Source organism: Oryzias latipes, chromosome 24, assembly GCF_053564925.1.
Source record: "Oryzias latipes strain Hd-rR chromosome 24, Olatipes_Hd-rR_3.1".
Taxonomy (NCBI): Eukaryota; Metazoa; Chordata; class Actinopteri; order Beloniformes; family Adrianichthyidae; genus Oryzias; species Oryzias latipes.
This window is the reverse complement of record NC_136260.1, coordinates 16,232,977-16,256,986: the sequence shown is the minus strand read 5'-3', so window position 1 is coordinate 16,256,986 and position 24,010 is coordinate 16,232,977. Positions and strand designations below refer to the sequence as shown.

Sequence of the window (24,010 nt, the reverse complement as noted above, 5' to 3'; positions counted from 1 at the left end):
TGATGATGCTGATCGCTATGCTAGCACTTTTAGCCACATTAGCATAGCTAGCATAGCTAGCATAGTTAGCATAATTAGCATATGCAGTTTTGACTAGCCTTCATCAAAAGTGTGCGGTGAGGGCGGTGAGGGCGGTGGTGCGTAGAGTTGGGCGTGGAAGGCGGGTTGCGTCTGCGGGCCATACAACGCCGCTTGCGGCTTTAATTATTATTATTATTGTTTCTAACGGCGTCTTTGAGCTCAAATTTGACCCCCGCCACATACCCGAAAACTCACCAAAATTGGCACACATCTGGGATAAATTGAAAATGAATTTTCGGCAAAGAAAACGTCAACCCCCCCACGACGATGACATCACGGCGAGCGTTCTCGTAAAAAAAATGAATGGGCCGAAAATCGCTTATGGGGCCAAAAAAAAATATTTTGGAATACAGTTACGAACCCAAAACACGCGTGTTGGAGATATCCCAAAGAAGTTATGAAATCATTATGGGATGGCCACACGACCTACGGCTTGGCGGCCATTTTGTGGCGAACTCAGAGAAATGGCGATTTTCGTGTTTTTTGACAATATGGGAAAACTACCCTTTTGTTCAAGCGATTTTCACGAAATTTCATACACATGCCACAAACACGATTCTACAACTACCAAAGAAGTTTTGTTGACCTTTGACCTTGGGAAGGGGCGGCCATCTTGAATTTTCATAAAAAAGCACCTTTAGTAACGTATACAAACGAAAACTCGTCCTAGGGATTTTTATCGATCTTTTTGAAACTTCTCAGGCATCAATGGCAAGCTACTGTGGACAAAATGTTGGAATTAGAAGTTGTAGAATTTGAAACGCGTGCGCGTGGCGAATTCGCAACCGTCGCCATTTTAGCTAGCTCGCACATATTTTATCGGAATAGCCTGAAACTGAAATATGCGATACCCTGGCCCACACTGAACAAAACGATGTCACATACGACAAAATCGATAAAGGAATGTGGCCGTGGTAAACAAAAAACCGTCGCAAAAAAAAGTGCTGACTCGGCAAAAAAAAAAAATTTCGGATTTTATTTTTAAGAATCGGCTAACGAAACCCAGATAACTTTGTCGGGTATATCCAAAGAAAGTTTTGAAATCATTACGTGATGGCCACACGACCTACGGTTTGGCGGCCATTTTGTGCCAAAATCTGCCATTTTGAGTTTTTCGCGTTTTTACACGATATGGAAAAATGAACTTTTTTTCGAGCGATTTTCACGAAATTTGACTCGCATGTCCCTAGCGTAAGTCTACAATCATCTTTGGAGTTTCGTCGACCTTTGACCTCGGGAAAAGGCGGCCATCTTGAATTTTCTATAAAAAACACCTTAACCACCAGATTCAAACGTAAACTTGTCGTTGGAATTTTCTTCGATCGTCTCAAAACTTTTTGGGCATCAATGGCAAGCTACTGTGTAAAAAATGTTGGAATTAGAAGTTGTAGATTTTGAACGGCGTGCGCGTGGCAAGCTAGCAAAGTGGCGCACTGTTATAACTCCCATGCATTTCAATACAATACAGTGAAAATTGAATGCATGCATTAATGCCTGAAACTGAATACATTGAAAAACACTGGATATGGACATATAAGGAATGTGGGCGTGGTTAGCATAAAACCACTGTTGCTAAGGACGACAAAAAGTTTACTTCTACCGATTTGTCCGAAACTGACGTCAATCTGTTCGTCCTCCCGAGGGGACCAAAACATAAAATGGTTGCTATGGAGATAAAATCAACAGAAAAGCCGCCATTTTGGAAAAAGTGGGCTTTTTAGCAACTTATGACATATAACTCTCACCAATGGAGGAATGTGTTTTTCTGAGTCAGTTGATGATGCTGATCGCTATGCTAGCACTTTTAGCCACATTAGCATAGCTAGCATAGTTAGCATTTTAGGTAATGTGTTTTTCTGAGTCAGTTGATGATGCTGATCGCTATGCTAGCAATTTTAGCTATGTTAGCATAGCTAGCATAGTTAGCATAATTAGCATTTTAAGTAATGTGTTTTTCTGAGTCAGTTGATGATGCTGATCGCTATGCTAGCACTTTTAGCTATATTAGCATAACTAGCATAGCATAATTAGCATTTTAGGTAATGTTTTTTTCTGAGTAAGTTGAAGATGCTGATCGCAATGGTAGCACTTTTAGCCACATTAGCATAGCTAGCATAGTTAGCATAGTTAGCATTGTAGGTAATGTGTTTTTCTGAGAGAGTTGATTATGCTAATCGCTATGCTAGGACTTTTAGTCACATTAGCATAGTTAGCATAGTTAGCATTATTAGCAAATCCAGCCTTGACTAGCTTTTAATTTGTGGGCGGTGAGGGCGGTGAGGGCGGAGAGGGCCGCGGTGTTGCGTAGAATTGGGCGTGGAAGGCGGGTTGCGTCTGCGGGCCATACAACGCCGCTTGCGGCTTTAATTATTCTTCTTCTTTCTTTCTTCCACTTTGAGCCAAAATTTGACCCCCACCACATACCCGAAAACTCACCAAAATTGGCACACACCTAGGATAAATTGAAAATGAATTTTCGGCAAAGAAAACGTCACCCCCCCCACGATGATGACATCACGGCGAGCAATCCCGTCAAAAAAATGAATGGGCCGAAAATCGCTTATGGGGCCAAAAAAAAATATTTCAAAATACAGTTACGAAACCAAAACAGGCGTGTTGGAGATATCCCAAAGAAGTTATGAAATTATTATGGGATGGCCACACGACCTGCGGCTTGGCGGCCATTTTGTGGCGAACTCAGAGAAATGGCGATTTTCGTGTTTTTTGACAATATGGGAAAATGACACTTTTGTTTAAGCGATTGTCACGAAATTGCACACACATGCCAAGACCCTGATTCTACAATAACCAAAGAAGTTTCGTTGACCTTTGACCTTGGGAAGGGGCGGCCATGTTGAATTTTCTTAAAAAAGCACCTTTAGTAACGTATACAAACGAAAACTCGTCCTAGGGATTTTTATCGATCTTTTTGAAACTTCTCGGGCATCAATGGCAAGCTACTGTGGACAAAATGTTGGAATTAGAAGTTGTAGAATTTGAAACGCGTGCGCGTGGCGAATTCGCAACCGTCGCCATTTTAGCTAGCTCGCACATATTTTATCGGAATAGCCTGAAACTGAAATATGCGATACCCTGGCCCACACTGAACAAAACGATGTCACATACGACAAAATCGATAAAGGAATGTGGCCGTGGTAAACAAAAAACCGTCGCAAAAAAAAGTGCTGACTCGGCAAAAAAAAATTTTTTCGGATTTTATTTTTAAGAATCGGCTAACGAAACCCAGATAACTTTGTCGGGTATATCCAAAGAAAGTTTTGGAATCATTACGTGATGGCGACACGACCTACGGTTTGGCGGCCATTTTGTGCCAAAATATGCCATTTTGCGTTTTTCGCGTTTTTACACGATATGGAAAAATGAACTTTTTTTCGAGCGATTTTCACGAAATTTGACGCACATGTCCTTAGCGTAAGTCTACAATCACCTCTGGAGTTTCGTCGACCTTTGACCTCGGGAAAAGGCGGCCATCTTGAATTTTCTATAAAAAACACCTTAACCACCAGATTCAAACGTAAACTTGTCGTTGGAATTTTCTTCGATCGTCTCAAAACTTTTTGGGCATCAATGGCAAGCTACTGTGTAAAAAATGTTGGAATTAGAAGTTGTAGATTTTGAACGGCGTGCGCGTGGCAAGCTAGCAAAGTGGCGCACTGTTATAACTCCCATGCATTTCAATACAATACAGTGAAAATTGAATGCATGCATTAATGCCTGAAACTGAATACATTGAAAAACACTGGATATGGACATATAAGGAATGTGGGCGTGGTTAGCATAAAACCACTGTTGCTAAGGACAGCAAAAAGTTTACTTTTACCGATTTGTCCGAAACTGACGTCAATCTGTTCATCATCCCGAGGGGACCAAAACATAAAATGGTTGCTATGGAGATAAAATCAACAGAAAAGCCGCCATTTTGGAAAAAGTGGGTTTTTTATCAACTTATGACATATAGCTCTCACCAATGGAGGAATGTGTTTTTCTGAGTCAGTTGATGATGCAGATCGCTATGCTAGCACTTTTAGCTATGTTAGCATAACTAGCATAGTTAGCATAATTAGCATTTTAGCTAATGTGTTTTTCTGAGTCAATTGATGATAATGATTGCTATACTAGCACTTTTAGCCACATTAGCATAGCTAGCATAGTTAGCATAATTAGCATTTTAGGTAATGTATTTTCTGAGTCAATTGATGATGCTGATCACAATGCTAGCACTTTCAGCCACATTAGCATAGCTAGCATAGTTAGCATAATTAGCATTTTAGATAATGTGTTTTTCTGAGTCAGTTAATGATGCTGATCGCTATGCTAGCACTTTTAGCCACATTAGCATAGCTAGCATAGATAGCATAATTAGCATTTTAGGTGATGTGTTTTTTTGAGTCAGTTAATGATGCTGATCGCTATGCTAGCACTTTTAGCCACATTAGCATAGCTAGCATAGTTAGCATAATTAGCATTTTAGGTAATGTGTTTTTCTGAGTCAGTTGATGATGCTGATCGCTATGCTAGCACTTTTAGCCACATTAGCATAGCTAGCATAGCTAGCATAGTTAGCATAATTAGCATATGCAGTTTTGACTAGCCTTCATCAAAAGTGTGCGGTGAGGGCGGTGAGGGCGGTGGTGCGTAGAGTTGGGCGTGGAAGGCGGGTTGCGTCTGCGGGCCATACAACGCCGCTTGCGGCTTTAATTATTATGGCCCGCAGCAGTCATAGACTGCAAGGACCATATTGTAACTGGTACGAGGGTCGAACACTCAAAAAGTCCAAAACGTCGAAAAAACGCGTCAAAACGCCAAAAAATGGAGTCAAAAGTCACCCAAAGCACACAACGACACGACAATTGTGTAACGGAACAAAAATAAACACACACACGCACAACACCCCCGCACAAACGACAAAATTGTAGTCGCAAAAATGACGACAAAAACACAAAAAAGCCCCAAAAAGCCCTCAAAAGACGGGTTTAAAGCCAAAAAGACATGCCCAGCCTATAGTAAAAGACAGGCCGCATTGAAATACATAGGCCACCTGACTGCAAAAACTTCTATATTGTTTCTGCTTCGTTTCATTATTATTCTTCTTCTTTCTTTCTTCCACTTTGAGCCAAAATTTGACCCTCACCACATACCCGAAAACTCACCAAAATTGGCACACACCTAGGATAAATTGAAAATGAATTTTCGGCAAAGAAAACGTCACCCCCCCCACGATGATGACATCACGGCGAGCAATCCCGTCAAAAAAATGAATGGGCCGAAAATCGCTTATGGGGCCAAAAAAAAATATTTCAAAATACAGTTACGAAACCAAAACAGGCGTGTTGGAGATATCCCAAAGAAGTTATGAAATTATTATGGGATGGCCACACGACCTGCGGCTTGGCGGCCATTTTGTGGCGAACTCAGAGAAATGGCGATTTTCGTGTTTTTTGACAATATGGGAAAATGACACTTTTGTTTAAGCGATTGTCACGAAATTGCACACACATGCCAAGACCCTGATTCTACAATAACCAAAGAAGTTTCGTTGACCTTTGACCTTGGGAAGGGGCGGCCATGTTGAATTTTCTTAAAAAAGCACCTTTAGTAACGTATACAAACGAAAACTCGTCCTAGGGATTTTTATCGATCTTTTTGAAACTTCTCGGGCATCAATGGCAAGCTACTGTGGACAAAATGTTGGAATTAGAAGTTGTAGAATTTGAAACGCGTGCGCGTGGCGAATTCGCAACCGTCGCCATTTTAGCTAGCTCGCACATATTTTATCGGAATAGCCTGAAACTGAAATATGCGATACCCTGGCCCACACTGAACAAAACGATGTCACATACGACAAAATCGATAAAGGAATGTGGCCGTGGTAAACAAAAAACCGTCGCAAAAAAAAGTGCTGACTCGGCAAAAAAAAAAATTTTTCGGATTTTATTTTTAAGAATCGGCTAACGAAACCCAGATAACTTTGTCGGGTATATCCAAAGAAAGTTTTGGAATCATTACGTGATGGCGACACGACCTACGGTTTGGCGGCCATTTTGTGCCAAAATATGCCATTTTGCGTTTTTCGCGTTTTTACACGATATGGAAAAATGAACTTTTTTTCGAGCGATTTTCACGAAATTTGACGCACATGTCCTTAGCGTAAGTCTACAATCACCTCTGGAGTTTCGTCGACCTTTGACCTCGGGAAAAGGCGGCCATCTTGAATTTTCTATAAAAAACACCTTAACCACCAGATTCAAACGTAAACTTGTCGTTGGAATTTTCTTCGATCGTCTCAAAACTTTTTGGGCATCAATGGCAAGCTACTGTGTAAAAAATGTTGGAATTAGAAGTTGTAGATTTTGAACGGCGTGCGCATGGCAAGCTAGCAAAGTGGCGCACTGTTATAACTCCCATGCATTACAATACAATACAGTGAAAATTGAATGCATGCATTAATGCCTGAAACTGAATACATTGAAAAACACTGGATATGGACATATAAGGAATGTGGGCGTGGTTAGCATAAAACCACTGTTGCTAAGGACAACAAAAAGTTTACTTTTACCGATTTGTCCGAAACTGACGTCAATCTGTTCATTCCTCCGAGGGGACCAAAACATAAAATGGTTGCTATGGAGATAAAATCAACAGAAAAGCCGCCATTTTGGAAAAAGTGGTTTTTTTATCAACTTATGACACATAGCTCTCACCAATAGAGGAATGTGTTTTTCTGAGTCAGTTGATGATGCAGATCGCTATGCTAGCACTTTTAGCTATGTTAGCATAACTAGCATAGTTAGCATAATTAGCATTTTAGCTAATGTGTTTTTCTGAGTCAATTGATGATAATGATTGCTATGCTAGCACTTTTAGCCACATTAGCATAGCTAGCATAGTTAGCATAATTAGCATTTTAGGTAATGTATTTTCTGAGTCAATTGATGATGCTGTTCACAATGCTAGCACTTTCAGCCACATTAGCATAGCTAGCATAGTTAGCATAATTAGCATTTTAGATAATGTGTTTTTCTGAGTCAGTTAATGATGCTGATCGCTATGCTAGCACTTTTAGCCACATTAGCATAGCTAGCATAGATAGCATAATTAGCATTTTAGGTGATGTGTTTTTTTGAGTCAGTTAATGTTGCTGATCGCTATGCTAGCACTTTTAGCCACATTAGCATAGCTAGCATAGTTAGCATAATTAGCATTTTAGGTAATGTGTTTTTCTGAGTCAGTTGATGATGCTGATCGCTATGCTAGCACTTTTAGCCACATTAGCATAGCTAGCATAGTTAGCATTATTAGCATTTTAGATAATGTGTTTTTCTGAGTCAGTTAAAGATGCTGATCGCAATGCTAGCACTTTTAGCCACATTAGCATAGCTAGCATAGTTAGCATAATTAGCATTTTAGGTAATGTGTTTTTCTGAGTCAGTTGATGATGCTGATCGCTATGCTAGCACTTTTAGCCACATTAGCATAGCTAGCATAGCTAGCATAGTTAGCATAATTAGCATATGCAGTTTTGACTAGCCTTCATCAAAAGTGTGCGGTGAGGGCGGTGAGGGCGGTGGTGCGTAGAGTTGGGCGTGGAAGGCGGGTTGTGTCTGCGGGCCATACAACGCCGCTTGCGGCTTTAATTATTATTATTATTCTTCTTGCACACTAACGGCGTCTTTGAGCTTAATTTTGACCCCCGCCACATACCCGAAAACTCACCAAAATTGGCACACATCTGGGATAAATTGAAAATGAATTTTCGGCAAAGAGAACGTCACCCCCCCGAAGTCGATGACATCACAGCGAGCGTTCCCGTAAAAAAAATGAATGGGCCGAAAATCGCTTATGGGGCCAAAAAATTTTTTTTTGAAATACAGTTACGAAACCAAAACACGTGTGTTGGAGATATCCCAAAGAAGTTTTGAAATCATTATGGGATGGCCACACGACCTACGGCTTGGCGGCCATTTTGTGGCGAACTCAGAGAAATGGCGATTTTCGTGTTTTTTCACAATATGGGAAAACGACACTTTTGTTCAAGCGATTTTCACGAAATTGCATACACATGCCAAAAACACGATTCTACAACTGCCAAAGAAGTTTTGTTGACCTTTGACCTTGGCAAGGGGCGGCCATCTTGGATTTTCAAAAAAAGCACCTTTAGTAACAGATACAAACGAAAACTCGTCTTAAGGATTTTTATCGATCTTTTTGAAACTTCTCGGGCATCAATGGCAAGCTACTCTGGACAAAATGTTGGAATTAGAAGTTGTAGAACTTGAAACGCGTGCGCGTGGCGAATTCGTAACCGTCGCCATTTTAGCTAGCTCGCACATATTTTATCGGAATAGCCTGAAACTGAAATATGCGATTCCCTGACCCACTCTGAACAAAACGATGTCATATACGACATAATCGATAAAGGAATGTGGACGTGGTAAACAAAAAACGATCGCAAAAAAAAGTGCTGAATCGGCAAAAAAAAAAGTTTTCGGATTTTATCTTTAAGAATCGGCTAACGAAACCCAGATAACTTTGTCGGGTATATCCAAAGAAAGTTCTGAAATCATTACGTGATGGCGACACGACCTACGGTTTGGCCGCCATTTTGTGCCAAAATCGGCCATTTTGAGTTTTTCGCGTTTTTACACAATATGGAAAAAGGAACTTTTTTTTGAGCGATTTTCACGAAATTTGACGCGCATGTCCGTAGCATAAGTCTACAATTACCTCTGGAGTTTCGTCGACCTTTGACCTCGGTAAAAGGCGGCCATCTTGAATTTTCTATAAAAAACACCTTTGCCATTGGATTCAAACGTAAACTTGTCGTTGGAATTTTTATCGATCGTCTCGAAACTTTTTGGGCATCAATGGCAAGCTACTGTTAAAAAAATGTTGGAATTAGAAGTTGTAGATTTTGAACGGCGTGCACGTGGTGAGCTAGCAAAGTGGCGCACTGTTATAACTCCTATGTTTTTTAATGGACCACTGTGAAAATTGAATGCATGCAATAATGCCTTAAACTGAATACATTGAAAAACACTGGATATGGACATATAAGGAATGTGGGCGTGGCTAGCATGAAACCACTGTTGCTAAGGACGACAAAAAGTTTACTTTTACCGATTTGTCCGAAACTGACGTCAATCTGTTCGTCCTCCAGAGGGGACCAAAACATAAAATGGTTGCTATGGAGATAAAATAAACCAAAAAGCCGCCATTTTGGGAAAAGTGGGTTTTTTTATCAACTTATGGCATATAGCTCTCACCAATGGAGGAATGTGTTTTTCTGAGTCAGTTGACGATGCTGCTCGCTATGCTAGCAATTTTAGCCACATTAGCATAGCTAGCATAGTTAGCATAATTAGCATTTTAGGTAATGTGTTTTTCCGAGTCAGTTGATGATGCTGATCGCTATGCTAGCACTTTTAGCTATGTTAGCATAACTAGCATAGTTAGCATAATTAGCATTTTAGGTAATGTGTTTTTCCGAGTCAGTTGATGATGCTGATCGCTATGCTAGCACTTTTAGCTATGTTAGCATAACTAGCATAGTTAGCATAGTTAGCATTTTAGGTAATGTGTTTTTCTGAGTCAGTTAATGATGCTGATCGCTATGCTAGCACTTTTAGCCACATTAGCATAGCTAGCATTGTTAGCATAATTAGCATTTTAGGTAATTTGTTTTTGTGAGTCAGTTGATGATGCTGATCGTTATGCTAACACTTTTAGCTGCATTAGCATAGCTAGCATAGTTAGCATAATTAGCATTTTAGATACTGTGTTTTTCTGAGTCAGTTGATGATGCTGATCGCTATGCTAACACTTTTAGCCACATTAGCATAGCTAGCATATTTAGCATAATTAGCATTTTAGGTAATGTGTTTTTCTGAGTTAGTTGATGATGCTGATCGCTATGCTAACACTTTTAGCCAAATTAGCATACTTAGCATAATTAGCAAAATCAGCCTTGAATAGCTTTTAATTTTTTGCGGTGAGGGCGGTGAGGGCGGTGACGGCGGTGAGGGGGGCGTTGGGGCGTAGAGTTGGGCGTAGAAGGCGGGTTGCGTCTGCGGGCCATACAACGCCGCTTGCGGCTTTATTATTATTATTATTCCGCTTTCTATCTGCGCCTTTGAGCTCAAATTTGACCCCCGCCACATACCCGAAAACTCACCAAAATTGGCACACACCTAGGATAAATTGAAAATGAATTTTCGGCAAAGAAAACGTCAACCCCCCGAAGTCGATGACATCACGGCGAGCGTTCCCGTAAAAAAAATGAATGGGCCGAAAATCGCTTATGGGGCCAAAAAAAAATATTTTGAAATACAGGTACGAAACCAAAACACGCGTGTTGGAAATATCCCAAAGAAGTTATGAAATCATTATGGGATGGCCATACGACCTACGGCTTGGCGGCCATTTTGTGGCGAACTCAGAGAAATGGCGATTTTTGTGTTTTTTCACAATATGGGAAAACGATACTTTTGTTTGAGCGATTTTCACGAAATTGCACATACATGCCACTAGCACGATTCTACTACTACCAAAGAAGTTTCGTTGACCTTTGACCTTGGGAAGAGGCGGCCATCTTGAATTTTCAAAAAAAAGCACCTTTAGTAAGGCATTCAAACGAAAACTCGTCCTAGGAATTTTCATCGATCTTTTTGAAACTTCTTGGGCATCAATGGCAATCAATTGTGGACAAAATGTTGGAATTAGAAGTTGTAGATTTTGAAACGCGTGCGCGTGGCGAATTCGCAACCGTCGCCATTTTAGCTAGCTCGCACATATTTTATCGGAATAGCCTGAAACTGAAATATGCGATACCCTGGCCCACACTGAACAAAACGATATCACATACGACAAAATCGATAAAGGAATGTGGCCGTGGTAAACAAAAAACGATCGCAAAAAAAAGTGCTGACTCGGCAAAAAAAAAAAGAAATCGGATTTTATTTTTAAGAATCGGCTAACGAAACCCAGATAACTTTGTCGGGTATATCCAAAGAAAGTTTTGAAATCATTACGTGATGGCGACACGACCTACGGTTTGGCGGCCATTTTGTGCCATAATCTGCCATTTTGAGTTTTTCGCGATTTTACACAATATGGAAAAATGAACTTTTTTTCGAGCGATTTTGACGAAATTTGACTCGCATGTCCCTAGCGTAAGTCTACAATCACCTTTAGAGTTTCGTCGACCTTTGACCTCGGGAAAAGGCGGCCATCTTGAATTTTATATAAAAAACACCTTTACCACTGGATTCAAACGTAAACTTGTCGTTGGAATTTTCATCAATCATCTCGAAACTTTTTGGGCATCAATGGCAAGCTACTGTGGAAAAAATGTTGGAATTAGAAGTTGTAGATTTTGAACGGCGTGCGCGTGGCATGCTAGCAAAGTGGCGCACTGTTATAACTCCCATGCATTTCAATACAATACAGTGAAAATTGAATGCATGCATTCATGCCTAAAACAGATTACATTGAAAAACACTGGATATGGACATATAAGGAATGTGGGCGTGGTAAGCATAAAACCACTGTTGCTAAGGACGACAAAAAGTTTACTTTTACCGATTTGTCCGAAACTGACGTCAATCTGTTCGTCCTCCCGAGGGGACCAAAACATAAAATGGTTGCTATGGAGATAAAATCAACAGAAAAGCCGCCATTTTTGAAAAAGTGGGTTTTTTAGCAACTTATGATATATAACTCTCACCAATGGAGGAATGTGTTTTTCTGAGTCAGTTGATGATGCGGATCGCTATGCTAGCACTTTTAGCTATGTTAGCATAACTAGCATAGTTAGCATATTTAGCATTTTAGGTAATGTGTTTTTCTGAGTCAGTTGATGATGCTGATCGCTATGCTAGCACTCTTAGCCACATTAGCATAGCTAGCATAGTTAGCATAATTAGCATTTTAGGTAATGTGTTTTTCTGAGTCAGTTGATGATGCTGATCGCTATGCTAGCACTTTTAGCCACATTAGCATAGCTAGCATAGTTAGCATAATTAGCATTTTAGGTAATGTGTTTTTCTGAGTCAGTTGATGATGCTGATCGCAATGCTAGCACTTTTAGCCACATTAGCATAGCTAGCATAGTTAGCATAATTAGCATATGCAGTTTTGACTAGCCATTATCAAAAGTGGGCGGTGAGGGCGGTGAGGGCGGTGGTGCGTAGAGTTGGGCGTGGAAGGCGGGTTGCGTCTGCGGGCCATACAACGCCGCTTGCGGCTTTAATTATTATTATTCTTCTTGTCCTATAACGGCGTCTTTGAGCTTAATTTTGACCCCCGCCACATACCCGAAAACTCACCAAAATTGGCACACACCTGGGATAAATTGAAAATGAATTTTTGGCAAAGAGAACGCCACCCCCCCGAAGTCGATGACATCACGGCGAGCGATCCCGTAAAAAAAATGAATGGGCCGAAAATCGCTTATGGGGCCAAAAAAAAAAATTTTGAAATACAGTTACGAAACCAAAACACGCGTGTTGGAGATATCCCAAAGAAGTTATGAAATCATTATGGGATGCCCACACGACCTACGGCTTGGCGGCCATTTTGTGGCGAACTCAGAGAAATGGCGATTTTCGTGTTTTTTGACAATATGGGAAAACTACACTTTTGTTAAAGCGATTTTCACGAAATTTCATACACATGCCACAAACACGATTCTACAACTACCAAAGAAGTTTTGTTGACCTTTGACCTTGGGAAGGGGCGGCCATCTTGAATTTTCATAAAAAAGCACCTTTAGTAACGTATACAAACGAAAACTCGTCCTAGGGATTTTTATCGATCTTTTTGAAACTTCTCAGGCATCAATGGCAAGCTACTGTGGACAAAATGTTGGAATTAGAAGTTGTAGAATTTGAAACGCGTGCGCGTGGCGAATTCGCAACCGTCGCCATTTTAGCTAGCTCGCACATATTTTATCGGAATAGCCTGAAACTGAAATATGCGATACCCTGGCCCACACTGAACAAAACAATGTCACATACGACAAAATCAATAAAGGAATGTGGCCGTGGTAAACAAAAAACCGTCGCAAAAAAAAGTGCTGACTCGGCAAAAAAAATTTTTTTCGGATTTTATTTTTAAGAATCGGCTAACGAAACCCAGATAACTTTGTCGGGTATATCCAAACAAAGTTTTGAAATCATTACGTGATGGCCACACGACCTACGGTTTGGCGGCCATTTTGTGCCAAAATCTGCCATTTTGAGTTTTTCGCGTTTTTACACGATATGGAAAAATGAACTTTTTTATGAGCGATTTTCACGAAATTTGACTCGCATGTCCCTAGCGTAAGTCTACAATCACCTTTGGAGTTTCGTCGACCTTTGACCTCGGGAAAAGGCGGCCATCTTGAATTTCTATAAAAAACACCTTAACCACCAGATTCAAACGTAAACTTGTCGTTGGAATTTTCTTCGATCGTCTCAAAACTTTTTGGGCATCAATGGCAAGCTACTGTGTAAAAAATGTTGGAATTAGAAGTTGTAGATTTTGAACGGCGTGCGCGTGGCAAGTTAGCAAAGTGGCGCACTGTTATAACTCCCATGCATTTCAATACAATACAGTGAAAATTGAATGCATGCATTAATGCCTGAAACTGAATACATTGAAAAACACTGGATATGGACATATAAGGAATGTGGGCGTGGTTAGCATAAAACCACTGTTGCTAAGGACGACAAAAAGTTTACTTTTACCGATTTGTCCGAAACTGACGTCAATCTGTTCGTCCTCCCGAGGGGACCAAAACATAAAATGGTTGCTATGGAGATAAAATCAACAGAAAAGCCGCCATTTTGGAAAAAGTGGGCTTTTTAGCAACTTATGACATATAACTCTCACCAATGGAGGAATGTGTTTTTCTGAGTCAGTTGATGATGCTGATCGCTATGCTAGCAATTTTAGCCACATTAGTATAGCTAGCATAGTTAGCATAATTAGCCTTTTAGGAAATGTGTTTTTTTGAGTCAGTTGATGATGCTGATCGCTATGCTAGCACTTTTAGCTATGTTAGCATAGCTAGCATAGTTAGCATAATTAGCATTTTAGGTAATGTGTTTTTCTGAGTCAGTTGAAGATGCTGATTGCTATGCTAGCACTTTTAGCCACATTAGCATAGTTAGCATAGTTAGCATAATTAGCATTTTAGGTAATGTGTTTTTCTGAGTCAGTTGATGATGCTGATTGCTATGCTAGCACTTTTAGCCACATTAGCATAGCTAGTATAGTTAGCATAATTAGCATTTTAGGAAATGTGTTTTTTGGAGTCAGTTGATGATGCTAATCGCAATGCTAGCTCATTTAGGCACATTAGCATAGCTAGCATAGTTAGCATAATTAGCATTTTAGGAAATGTGTTTTTCTGAGAGAGTTGATTATGCTGATCGCTATGCTAGGACTTTTAGTCACATTAGCATAGTTAGCATAGTTAGCATTATGAGCAAATCCAGCCTTGATTAGCTTTTAATTTGTGGGCGGTGAGGGCGGAGAGGGCCGCGGTAGTGCATAGAGTTGGGCGTGGAAGGCGGGTTGCGTCTGCGGGCCATACAACGCCGCTTGCGGCTTTAATTATTATTATTATTCTTCTGGTTTCTAACGGACAGTTTGAGCTCAAATTTGACCCCCCCCACATACCCGAAAACTCACCAAAATTGGCACACACCTAGGATAAATGTGAAATGAATTTTCGGCAAAGAAAACGTCAACCCCCCCACGACGATGACATCACGGCGAGCGTTCTCGTAAAAAAAATGAATGGGCCGAAAATCGCTTATGGGGCCAAAAAAAAATATTTCGGAATACAGTTACGAACCCAAAACACGCGTGTTGGAGATATCCCAAAGAAGTTATAAAATCATTATGGGATGGCCACACGACCTACAGCTTGGCGGCCATTTTGTGGCGAACTCAGAGAAATGGCGATTTTCGTGTTTTTTGACAATATGGGAAAACGACACTTTTGTTTATGCGATTGTCACGAAATTGCACACACATGCCAAGACCCTGATTCTACAATAACCAAAGAAGTTTCGTTGACCTTTGACCTTGGGAAGGGGCGGCCATCTTGAATTTTCATAAAAAAGCACCTTTAGTAACGTATACAAACGAAAACTCGTCCTAGGGATTTTTATCGATCTTTTTGAAACTTCTCAGGCATCAATGGCAAGCTACTGTGGACAAAATGTTGGAATTAGAAGTTGTAGAATTTGAAACGCGTGCGCGTGGCGAATTCGCAACCGTCGCCATTTTAGCTAGCTCGCACATATTTTATCGGAATAGCCTGAAACTGAAATATGCGATACCCTGGCCCACACTGAACAAAACGATGTCACATACGACAAAATCCATAAAGGAATGTGGCCGTGGTAAACAAAAAACCGTCGCAAAAAAAAGTGCTGACTCGGCAAAAAAAAATTTTTTCGGATTTTATTTTTAAGAATCGGCTAACGAAACCCAGATAACTTTGTCGGGTATATCCAAAGAAAGTTTTGAAATCATTACGTGATGGCCACACGACCTACGGTTTGGCGGCCATTTTGTGCCAAAATCTGCCATTTTGAGTTTTTCGCGTTTTTACACGATATGGAAAATTGAACTTTTTTTCGAGCGATTTTCACGAAATTTGACTCGCATGTCCCTAGCGTAAGTCTACAATCACCTTTGGAGTTTCGTCGACCTTTGACCTCGGGAAAAGGCGGCCATCTTGAATTTTCTATAAAAAACACCTTAACCACCAGATTCAAACGTAAACTTGTCGTTGGAATTTTCTTCGATCGTCTCAAAACTTTTTGGGCATCAATGGCAAGCTACTGTGGAAAAAATGTTGGAATTAGAAGTTGTAGATTTTGAACGGCGTGCGCGTGGCAAGCTAGCAAAGTGGCGCACTGTTATAACTCCCATGCATTTCAATACAATACAGTGAAAATTGAATGCATGCATTAATGCCTGAAACTGAATACATTGAAAAACACTGGATATGGACATATAAGGAATGTGGGCGTGGTTAGCATAAAACCACTGTTGCTAAGGACGACAAAAAGTTTACTTTTACCGATTTGTCCGAAACTGACGTCAATCTGTTCGTCCTCCCGAGGGGACCAAAACATAAAATGGTTGCTATGGAGATAAAATCAACAGAAAAGCCGCCATTTTGGAAAAAGTAGGCTTTTTAGCAACTTATGACATATAACTCTCACCAATGGAGGAATGTGTTTTTCTGAGTCAGTTGATGATGCTGATCGCTATGCTAGCAATTTTAGCCACATTAGCATAGCTAGCATAGTTAGCATAATTAGCATTTTAGGAAATGTGTTTTTTTGAGTCAGTTGATGATGCTGATCGCTATGCTAGCACTTTTAGCTATGTTAGCATAGCTAGCATAGTTAGCATAATTAGCATTTTAGGTAATGTGTTTTTCTGAGTCAGTTGAAGATGTTGATTGCTATGCTAGCACTTTTAGACACATTAGCATAGTTAGCATAGTTAGCATAATTAGCATTTTAGGTAATGTGTTTTTCTGAGTCAGTTGATGATGCTGATCGCTATGCTAGCACTTTTAGCCACATTAGCATAGCTAGCATAGTTAGCATAATTAGCATTTTAGGAAATGTGTTTTTTTGAGTCAGTTGATGATGCTAATCGCAATGCTAGCTCATTTAGGCACATTAGCATAGCTAGCATAGTTAGCATAATTAGCATTTTAGGAAATGTGTTTTTCTGAGAGAGTTGATTATGCTGATCGCTATGCTAGGACTTTTAGTCACATTAGCATAGTTAGCATAGTTAGCATTATGAGCAAATCCAGCCTTGATTAGCTTTTAATTTGTGGGCGGTGAGGGCGGAGAGGGCCGCGGTAGTGCGTAGAGTTGGGCGTGGAAGGCGGGTTGCGTCTGCGGGCCATACAACGCCGCTTGCGGCTTTAATTATTATTATTATTCTTCTTGTCCTCTAACGGCGTCTTTGAGCTTAATTTTGACCCCCGCCACATACCCGAAAACTCACCAAAATTGGCACACACCTGGGATAAATTGAAAATGAATTTTCGGCAAAGAGAACGTCACCCCCCCGAAATCGATGACATCACAGCGAGCGTTCCCGTAAAAAAAATGAATGGGCCGAAATCTCTTTATGGGGCCAAAAAAAAATATTTCGAAATAGAGCTATGAAACCAAAACACGCCTGTTGGAGATATCCCAAAGAAGTTTTGAAATCATTATGGGATGGCCACACGACCTACGGCTTGGCGGCCATTTTGTGGCGAACTCAGAGAAATGGCGATTTTCGTGTTTTTTCACAATATGGGAAAACGACACTTTTGTTTAAGCGATTTTCACGAAATTGCGCACATATGCCAAGACCCTGATTCTACAATAACCAAAGAAGTTTCGTTGACCTTTGACCTTGGGAAGGGGCGGCCATCTTGAATTTTCTTAAAAAAGCACCTTTAGTAACGTATACAAACGAAAACTCGTCCTAGGGATTTTTATCGATCTTTTTGAAACTTGTCGGGCATCAATGGCAAGCTACTGTGGACAAAATGTTGGAATTAGAAGTTGTAGAATTTGAAAGGCGTGCGCGTGGCGAATTCGCAACCGTCGCCATTTTAGCTAGCTCGCACATATTTTATCGGAATAGCCTGAAACTGAAATATGCGATACCCTGGCCCACCCTGAACAAAACGATGTCACATACGACAAAATCAAGAAAGGAATGTGGCCGTGGTAAACAAAAAACGGTCGCAAAAAAAAGTGCTGACTCGGCAAAAAAAAATTTTTTCGGATTTTATTTTTAAGAATCGGCTAACGAAACCCAGATAACTCTGTCGGGTACATCCAAATAAAGTTTTGAAATCATTACGTGATGGCGACCCGACCTACGGTTTGGCGGCCATTTTGTGCCAAAATCTGCCGTTTTGAGTTTTTCGCGTTTTTACACAATATGGAAAAATGAACTTTTTTTCGAGCGATTTTCACGAAATTTGACGCGCATGTCCGTAGCGTAAGTCTACAATCACCTCTGGAGTTTCATTGACCTTTGACCTCGGGAAAAGGCGGCCATCTTGAATTTTCTATAAAAAACACCTTTACCACCAGATTCAAACGTAAACTTGTCGTTGGAATTTTCATCGATTGTCTCGAAACTTTTTGGGCATCAATGGCAAGCTACTGTGGAAAAAATGTTGGAATTAGAAGTTGTAGATTTTGAACGGCGTGCGCGTGGCGAGCTAGCAAAGTGGCGCACTGTTATAACTCCCATGCATTTCAATACAATACAGTGAAAATTGAATGCATGCATTCATGCCTGAAACTGAATACATTGAAAAACACTGGATATGGACATATAAGGAATGTGGGCGTGGTTAGCATAAAACCCCTGTTGCTAAGGACAACAAAAATTTTACTTTTACCGATTTGTCCGAAACTGACGTCAATCTGTTCGTCCTCTCAAGGGGACCAAAACACAAAATGGTTGCTATGGAGATAAAATCAACAGAAAAGCCGCCATTTTGGAAAAAGTGGGTTTTTTTATCAACTTATGACATATAGCTCTCAGCAATGGAGGAATGTGTTTTTCTGAGTCAGTTGATGATGCTGATCGCTATGCTAGCACTTTTAGCTATGTTAGCATAACTTGCATAGTTAGCATAATTAGCATTTTAGGTAATGTGTTTTTCTGAGTCAGTTGATGATGCTGATCGCAATGCTAGCACTTTTTGCCACATTAGCAGAGTTAGCATAGTTAGCATAAAAACCAAATGCAGCCTTGACTAGCTTTTAATTTATGGGCTGTTAGGGCGGTGAGGTAGGCGTTGGTGAGTAGAGTTTTGCGTGGAAGGCGGGTTGCGTCTGCGGGCCATACATCGCCGCTTGCGGCTTTAATTATTATTATTCTTCCCGTTTCTAACGGATCCGTAGATCACAAATTTGACCCCCGCCACATACCCGAAAACTCACCAAAATAGGCACACACCTGGGATAAATTGAAAATGAATTTTCTGCAATGAGAACGTCACCCCCCCCCACGACGATGACATCACGGCGAGCGTTCCCGTAAAAAAAATGAATGGGCCTAAAATCGCTTATGGGGCCAAAAAATTTTTTTTTGAAATAGAGTTACGAAACCAAAACACGCGTGTTGGAGATATCCCAAAGAAGTTATGAAATCATTATGGGATGGCCACACGACCTACGGCTTGGCGGCCATTTTGTGGCGAACTCAGAGAAATGGCGATTTTCGTGTTTTTTGACAATATGGGAAAACGACACTTTTGTTCAAGCGATTTTCACGAAATTTTGCTACACATGCCACAAACACGATTCTACAACTACCAAAGAAGTTTTGTTGACCTTTGACCTTGGGAAGGGGCGGCCATCTTGAATTTTCATAAAAAAGCACATTTAGTAACAGATACAAACAAAAACTCGTCCTAGGGATTTTTTTCGATCTTTTTGAAACTCCTCGGGCATCAATGGCAAGCTACTGTGGACAAAATGTTGGAATTAGAAGTTGTAGAATTTGAAACGCGTGCGCGTGGCGAATTCGCAACCGTCGCCATTTTAGCTAGCTCGCACATATTTTATCGGAATAGCCCGAAACTGAAATATGCGATTCCCTGACCCACTCTGAACAAAACGATGTCATATACGACAAAATCGATAAAGGAATGTGGCCGTAGTAAACAAAAAACGATCGCAAAAAAAAGTGCTGACTCGGCAAAAAAAAATTTTTTCGGATTTTATTTTTAAGAATCGGCTAACGAAACCCAGATAACTTTGTCGGGTATATCCAAAGAAAGTTTTTAAATCATTACGTGATGGCGACACGACCTACGGTTTGGCGGCCATTTTTTGCCAAAATCTGCCATTTTGCGTTTTTCGCATTTTTACACAATATGGAAAAATGAACTTTTTTTCGAGCGATTTTCACGAAATTTGACTCGCATGTCCCTAGCGTAAGTCTACAATCACCTTTGGAGTTTCGTCGACCTTTGACCTCGGGAAAAGGCGGCCATCTTGAATTTTCTATAAAAAACACCTTTACCACCAGATTCAAACGTAAACTTGTCGTTGGAATTTTCATCGATTGTCTCGAAACTTTTTGGGCATCAATGGCAAGCTACTGTGGAAAAAATGTTGGAAGTAGAAGTTGTAGATTTTGAACGGCGTGTGCGTGGCAAGCTAGCAAAGTGGCGCACTGTTATAACTCCCATGCATTTCAATACAATACAGTGAAAATTGAATGCATGCATTCATGCCTGAAACAGAATACATTGAAAAAGACTAGACATGGACATATAAGGAATGTGGGCGTGGTTAGCATAAAACCACTGTTGTTAAGGACGACAAAAAGTTTACTTTTACCGATTTATCCGAAATTGACGTCAATCTGTTCGTCTTCTGAAGTGGACCAAAACATAAAATGGTTGCTATGGAGATAAAATAAACAGAAAAGCCGCCATTTTGGAAAAAGTCGTTTTTTTATCAACTTATGACATATAGCTTTCACCAATGGAGGAATATGTTTTTCTGAGTCAGTAAATGATGCTTATCGCTATGCTAGCAATTTTAGCCACATTAGCATAGCTAGCATAGTTAGCATAATTAGCATTTTAGGTAATGTGTTTTTCTGAGTCAGTTGATGATGCTGATCGCTATGCTAGCACTTTTAGCCACATTAGCATAGCTAGCATAGTTAGCATAATTAGCATTTTAGGTAATGTGTTTTTCTGAGTCAGTTGATGATGCTGATCGCTATGCTAGCACTTTTAGCCACATTAGCATAGCTAGCATAGTTAGCATAATTAGCATTTTAGGTAATGTGTTTTTCTGAGTCAGTTGATGATGCTGATCGCTATGCTAGCACTTTTAGCCACATTAGCGTAGCTAGCATCTTCTTCTTTCTCTTTCGGCTTTTCCCATCAGGGGTCGCCACAGCGAATCATCCTTTTCCACCTCACTCTATCATGAACATCTTCTACCCTAACGTTAGCCAACTTCATGTCCTCTGTTAAGACATCCATATATCTCCTCTTTGGCCGTCCTCTTGCCCTCCTGCCAGGCAGCTCCATCTCCAACATCCTTCTACCAATATATCCACTATCCCTCCTCTGAACATGTCCAAACCATCTCAGTCTGGCTTCTCTGACTTTGTCGCTAACACAGGCAACATGAGCCGTCCCTCTGATGTACTCGTTCCTTATCCTGTCTAACCTGGTCACTCCTAAGGAGAACCTCAACATCTTCATCTCTGCTACCTCCATCTCAGCCTCTTGTCTCTGTCTCACTGCTACCGTCTCTAACCCATAGAGCAGAGCTGGTCTCACCACTGTCTTGTACACCTTTCCTTTGAGTCTTGCTGGCACTCTTCTGTCACACAACACTCCTGACACTTTCCTCCAACCGCTCCAACCTGCCTGCACTCGCCTCTTCACCTCTTTTCCACAATCCCCATCACACTGAACTGTTGACCCCAAGTACTTAAACTCCTGCACCTTCTTCACCTCAGCCCCCTGTAACCTAACGCTTCTACCTTGATCCCTCTCGTTCAGACACATGTATTCTGTCTTACTACGACTGACCTTCATACCTCTTCTTTCCAGAGCAAACCTCCACCTCTCTAGCTGTTCCTCCACCTGCTCTCTACTCTCACTGCAAATTACAATGTCATCCGCAAACATCATTGTCCAGGGAGATTCCTGTCTTACCTCGTCTGTCAGCCTGTCCATCAGCATAGCAAACAAAAAAGGACTCAAAGCTGATCCTTGGTGTAGTCCCACCTCCACCTTGAACTCCTCTGTCTGACCTACAGCACATCTCACCACCGTCATACTTCTCTCATACATGTCCTGAACTACTCTGACATACTTCTCTGCCACTCCAGACGACCTCATACAGTACCACAGCTCCTCCCTCGGCACCCTGTCATACGCCTTCTCTAAATCTACGAACACACAATGCAGCTCCTTCTGACCTTCTCTGTACTTTTCCATCAACATTCTCAAAGCAAAAATGGCATCAGTGGTGCTCTTACGGGGCATGAAACCATACTGCTGCTCACAAATCTCCACCTTCTTCCTAAGCCTGGCTTCCACTACTCTTTCCCACAGCTTCATTGTGTGGCTCATCAACTTTATTCCTCTATAGTTGCTGCAGTTCTGCGTGTCACCCTTGTTCTTAAAGATCGGAACCAGAACGCTTCTCCTCCATTCCTCAGGCATCTTCTCACTCTCTAAAATCCTATTGAACAACCTTGTTAGAAATTCCACTGCTGTCTCTCCTAAGCACTTCCATACCTCCACAGGTACGTCATCAGGACCAACGGCCTTTCCGCTCTTCATCCTTTTCAGAGCCTTCCTAACCTCATCCTTTCCAATCTCTGCTACTTCCTGCTCCACAACAACCACATCTTCCTCCCTTCTTTCCCTGTCATTTTCCTCGTTCATCAGCTCCTCAAAATACTCCTTCCATCTTTTCTGTACACTCTCTTGGGTTGTTAGCACCTTTCCATCTCTGTCCTTAATCACCGTTATCTGTTGCACGTCCTTCCCATCTCTGTCTCTCTGTCTGGCTAGCCTGTACAAGTCCTTCTCTCCTTCCTTTGTGTCTAACCTGTCATAAAGCTCATCGTAAGCTTTCTGTTTGGCCTTTGCCACCTCTCTCTTCACTCTACGCTGCGCTTCCTTGTACTCCTGTCTACCTTCCTCAGTCCTTTCTACATCCCACTTCCTTTTAGCCAACCTCTTCCTCTGGACGCATTCCTGTACTTCCTCATTCCACTACCAAGTCTCTTTACCGTCTTTCCTCTTTCCAGATGACACACCTAGCACCTTCCTACCTGTTTCCCTGATAATCTCTGCTGTAGTTTCCCAGTCATCTGGAAGCTCATCCTGACCACCCAGGACCTGCCTCAACTTCTGCCTAAATTCCTCACAAGTTTCTTCATTCTGTAGCTTCCACCACTTGGTCTTCTTTTCTGTTTTCCCTATCTTCTTCTTCCTGACCTCCAGAGTCATCTTACACACCACCATGCGGTGCTGTCTGGCTACACTCTCTCCTACCACCACTTTGCAGTCATTAACCTCTCTCAAATGACCTCGTCTACATAGGATGTAGTCCACCTGAGTACTCCTACCTCCACTTCTGTATGTCACTCTATGTTCCTCTCTCTTCTGGAAGTAAGTGTTGACTACAGCCATTTCCATCCTCTTCGCAAAGTCCACCACCATCTGTCCCTCCAGATTCCTTTCCTTCACACCAAACCTGCCCATCACCTCCTCATCACCTCTGTTGCCCTCACCAACATGCCCATTAAAGTCTGCTCCAATAACAACTCTCTCTCCTCTGGGAAAACTCTCTATGACCTCATCCAACTCACTCCAGAATCTCTCCTTCACTTCTAACTCACAGCCAACCTGTGCCGCATACCCACTGACTACATTCACCATCACCCCTTCAATTTCTAACTTTAAGCTCATCATCCTGTCTGAGACTCTTTTCACCTCTAGAACACTGTTTACAAACTCCCCCTTCAGAATCACTCCTACCCCGTTTCTCTTCCTATCAACACCATGATAGAACAGTTTGTATCCTCCTCCAATACTACGTGCCTTGCTGCCCTTCCACCTTGTCTCCTGCACACACAGTACATCTACCTTCCTTCTCTCCATCATGTCTGCCAGCTCTCTGCCTTTCCCTGTCATTGTGCCAACGTTAAGAGTCCCTATTCTCAAACCTATGTTCCTGCCTTTTCCCTTCTCTCTCTGGCAACGGAGCCTTCTGCCTCCCCTCTTTCTTCCACCAACAGTAGTCAAATTTCCACCGACACCCTGTAGGTTAACAGCATCGGTGGCGGTCGTTGTTAACCCGGGCCTCGACCGATC

The 24,010-nt window shown here is 41.4% G+C and overlaps 1 long non-coding RNA gene across 3 annotated transcripts in view; it reads right to left on the bottom strand.

Moving 5' to 3' along the window:
• Nucleotides 1–24,010, bottom strand: part of LOC110017725 (uncharacterized) — a 105,104-nt gene that overhangs the window by 69,390 nt on the left and 11,704 nt on the right. Inside the window, exon 2 of one of the 3 annotated variants that reach the window (XR_013654134.1) lies at nt 18,539–18,603. The exons of the other annotated variants lie outside the window; for them this stretch is intronic. This is a non-coding gene — a long non-coding RNA (uncharacterized LOC110017725). The remainder of the gene's footprint in view (nt 1–18,538; nt 18,604–24,010) is intronic. 3 annotated transcript variants of the gene reach the window in all.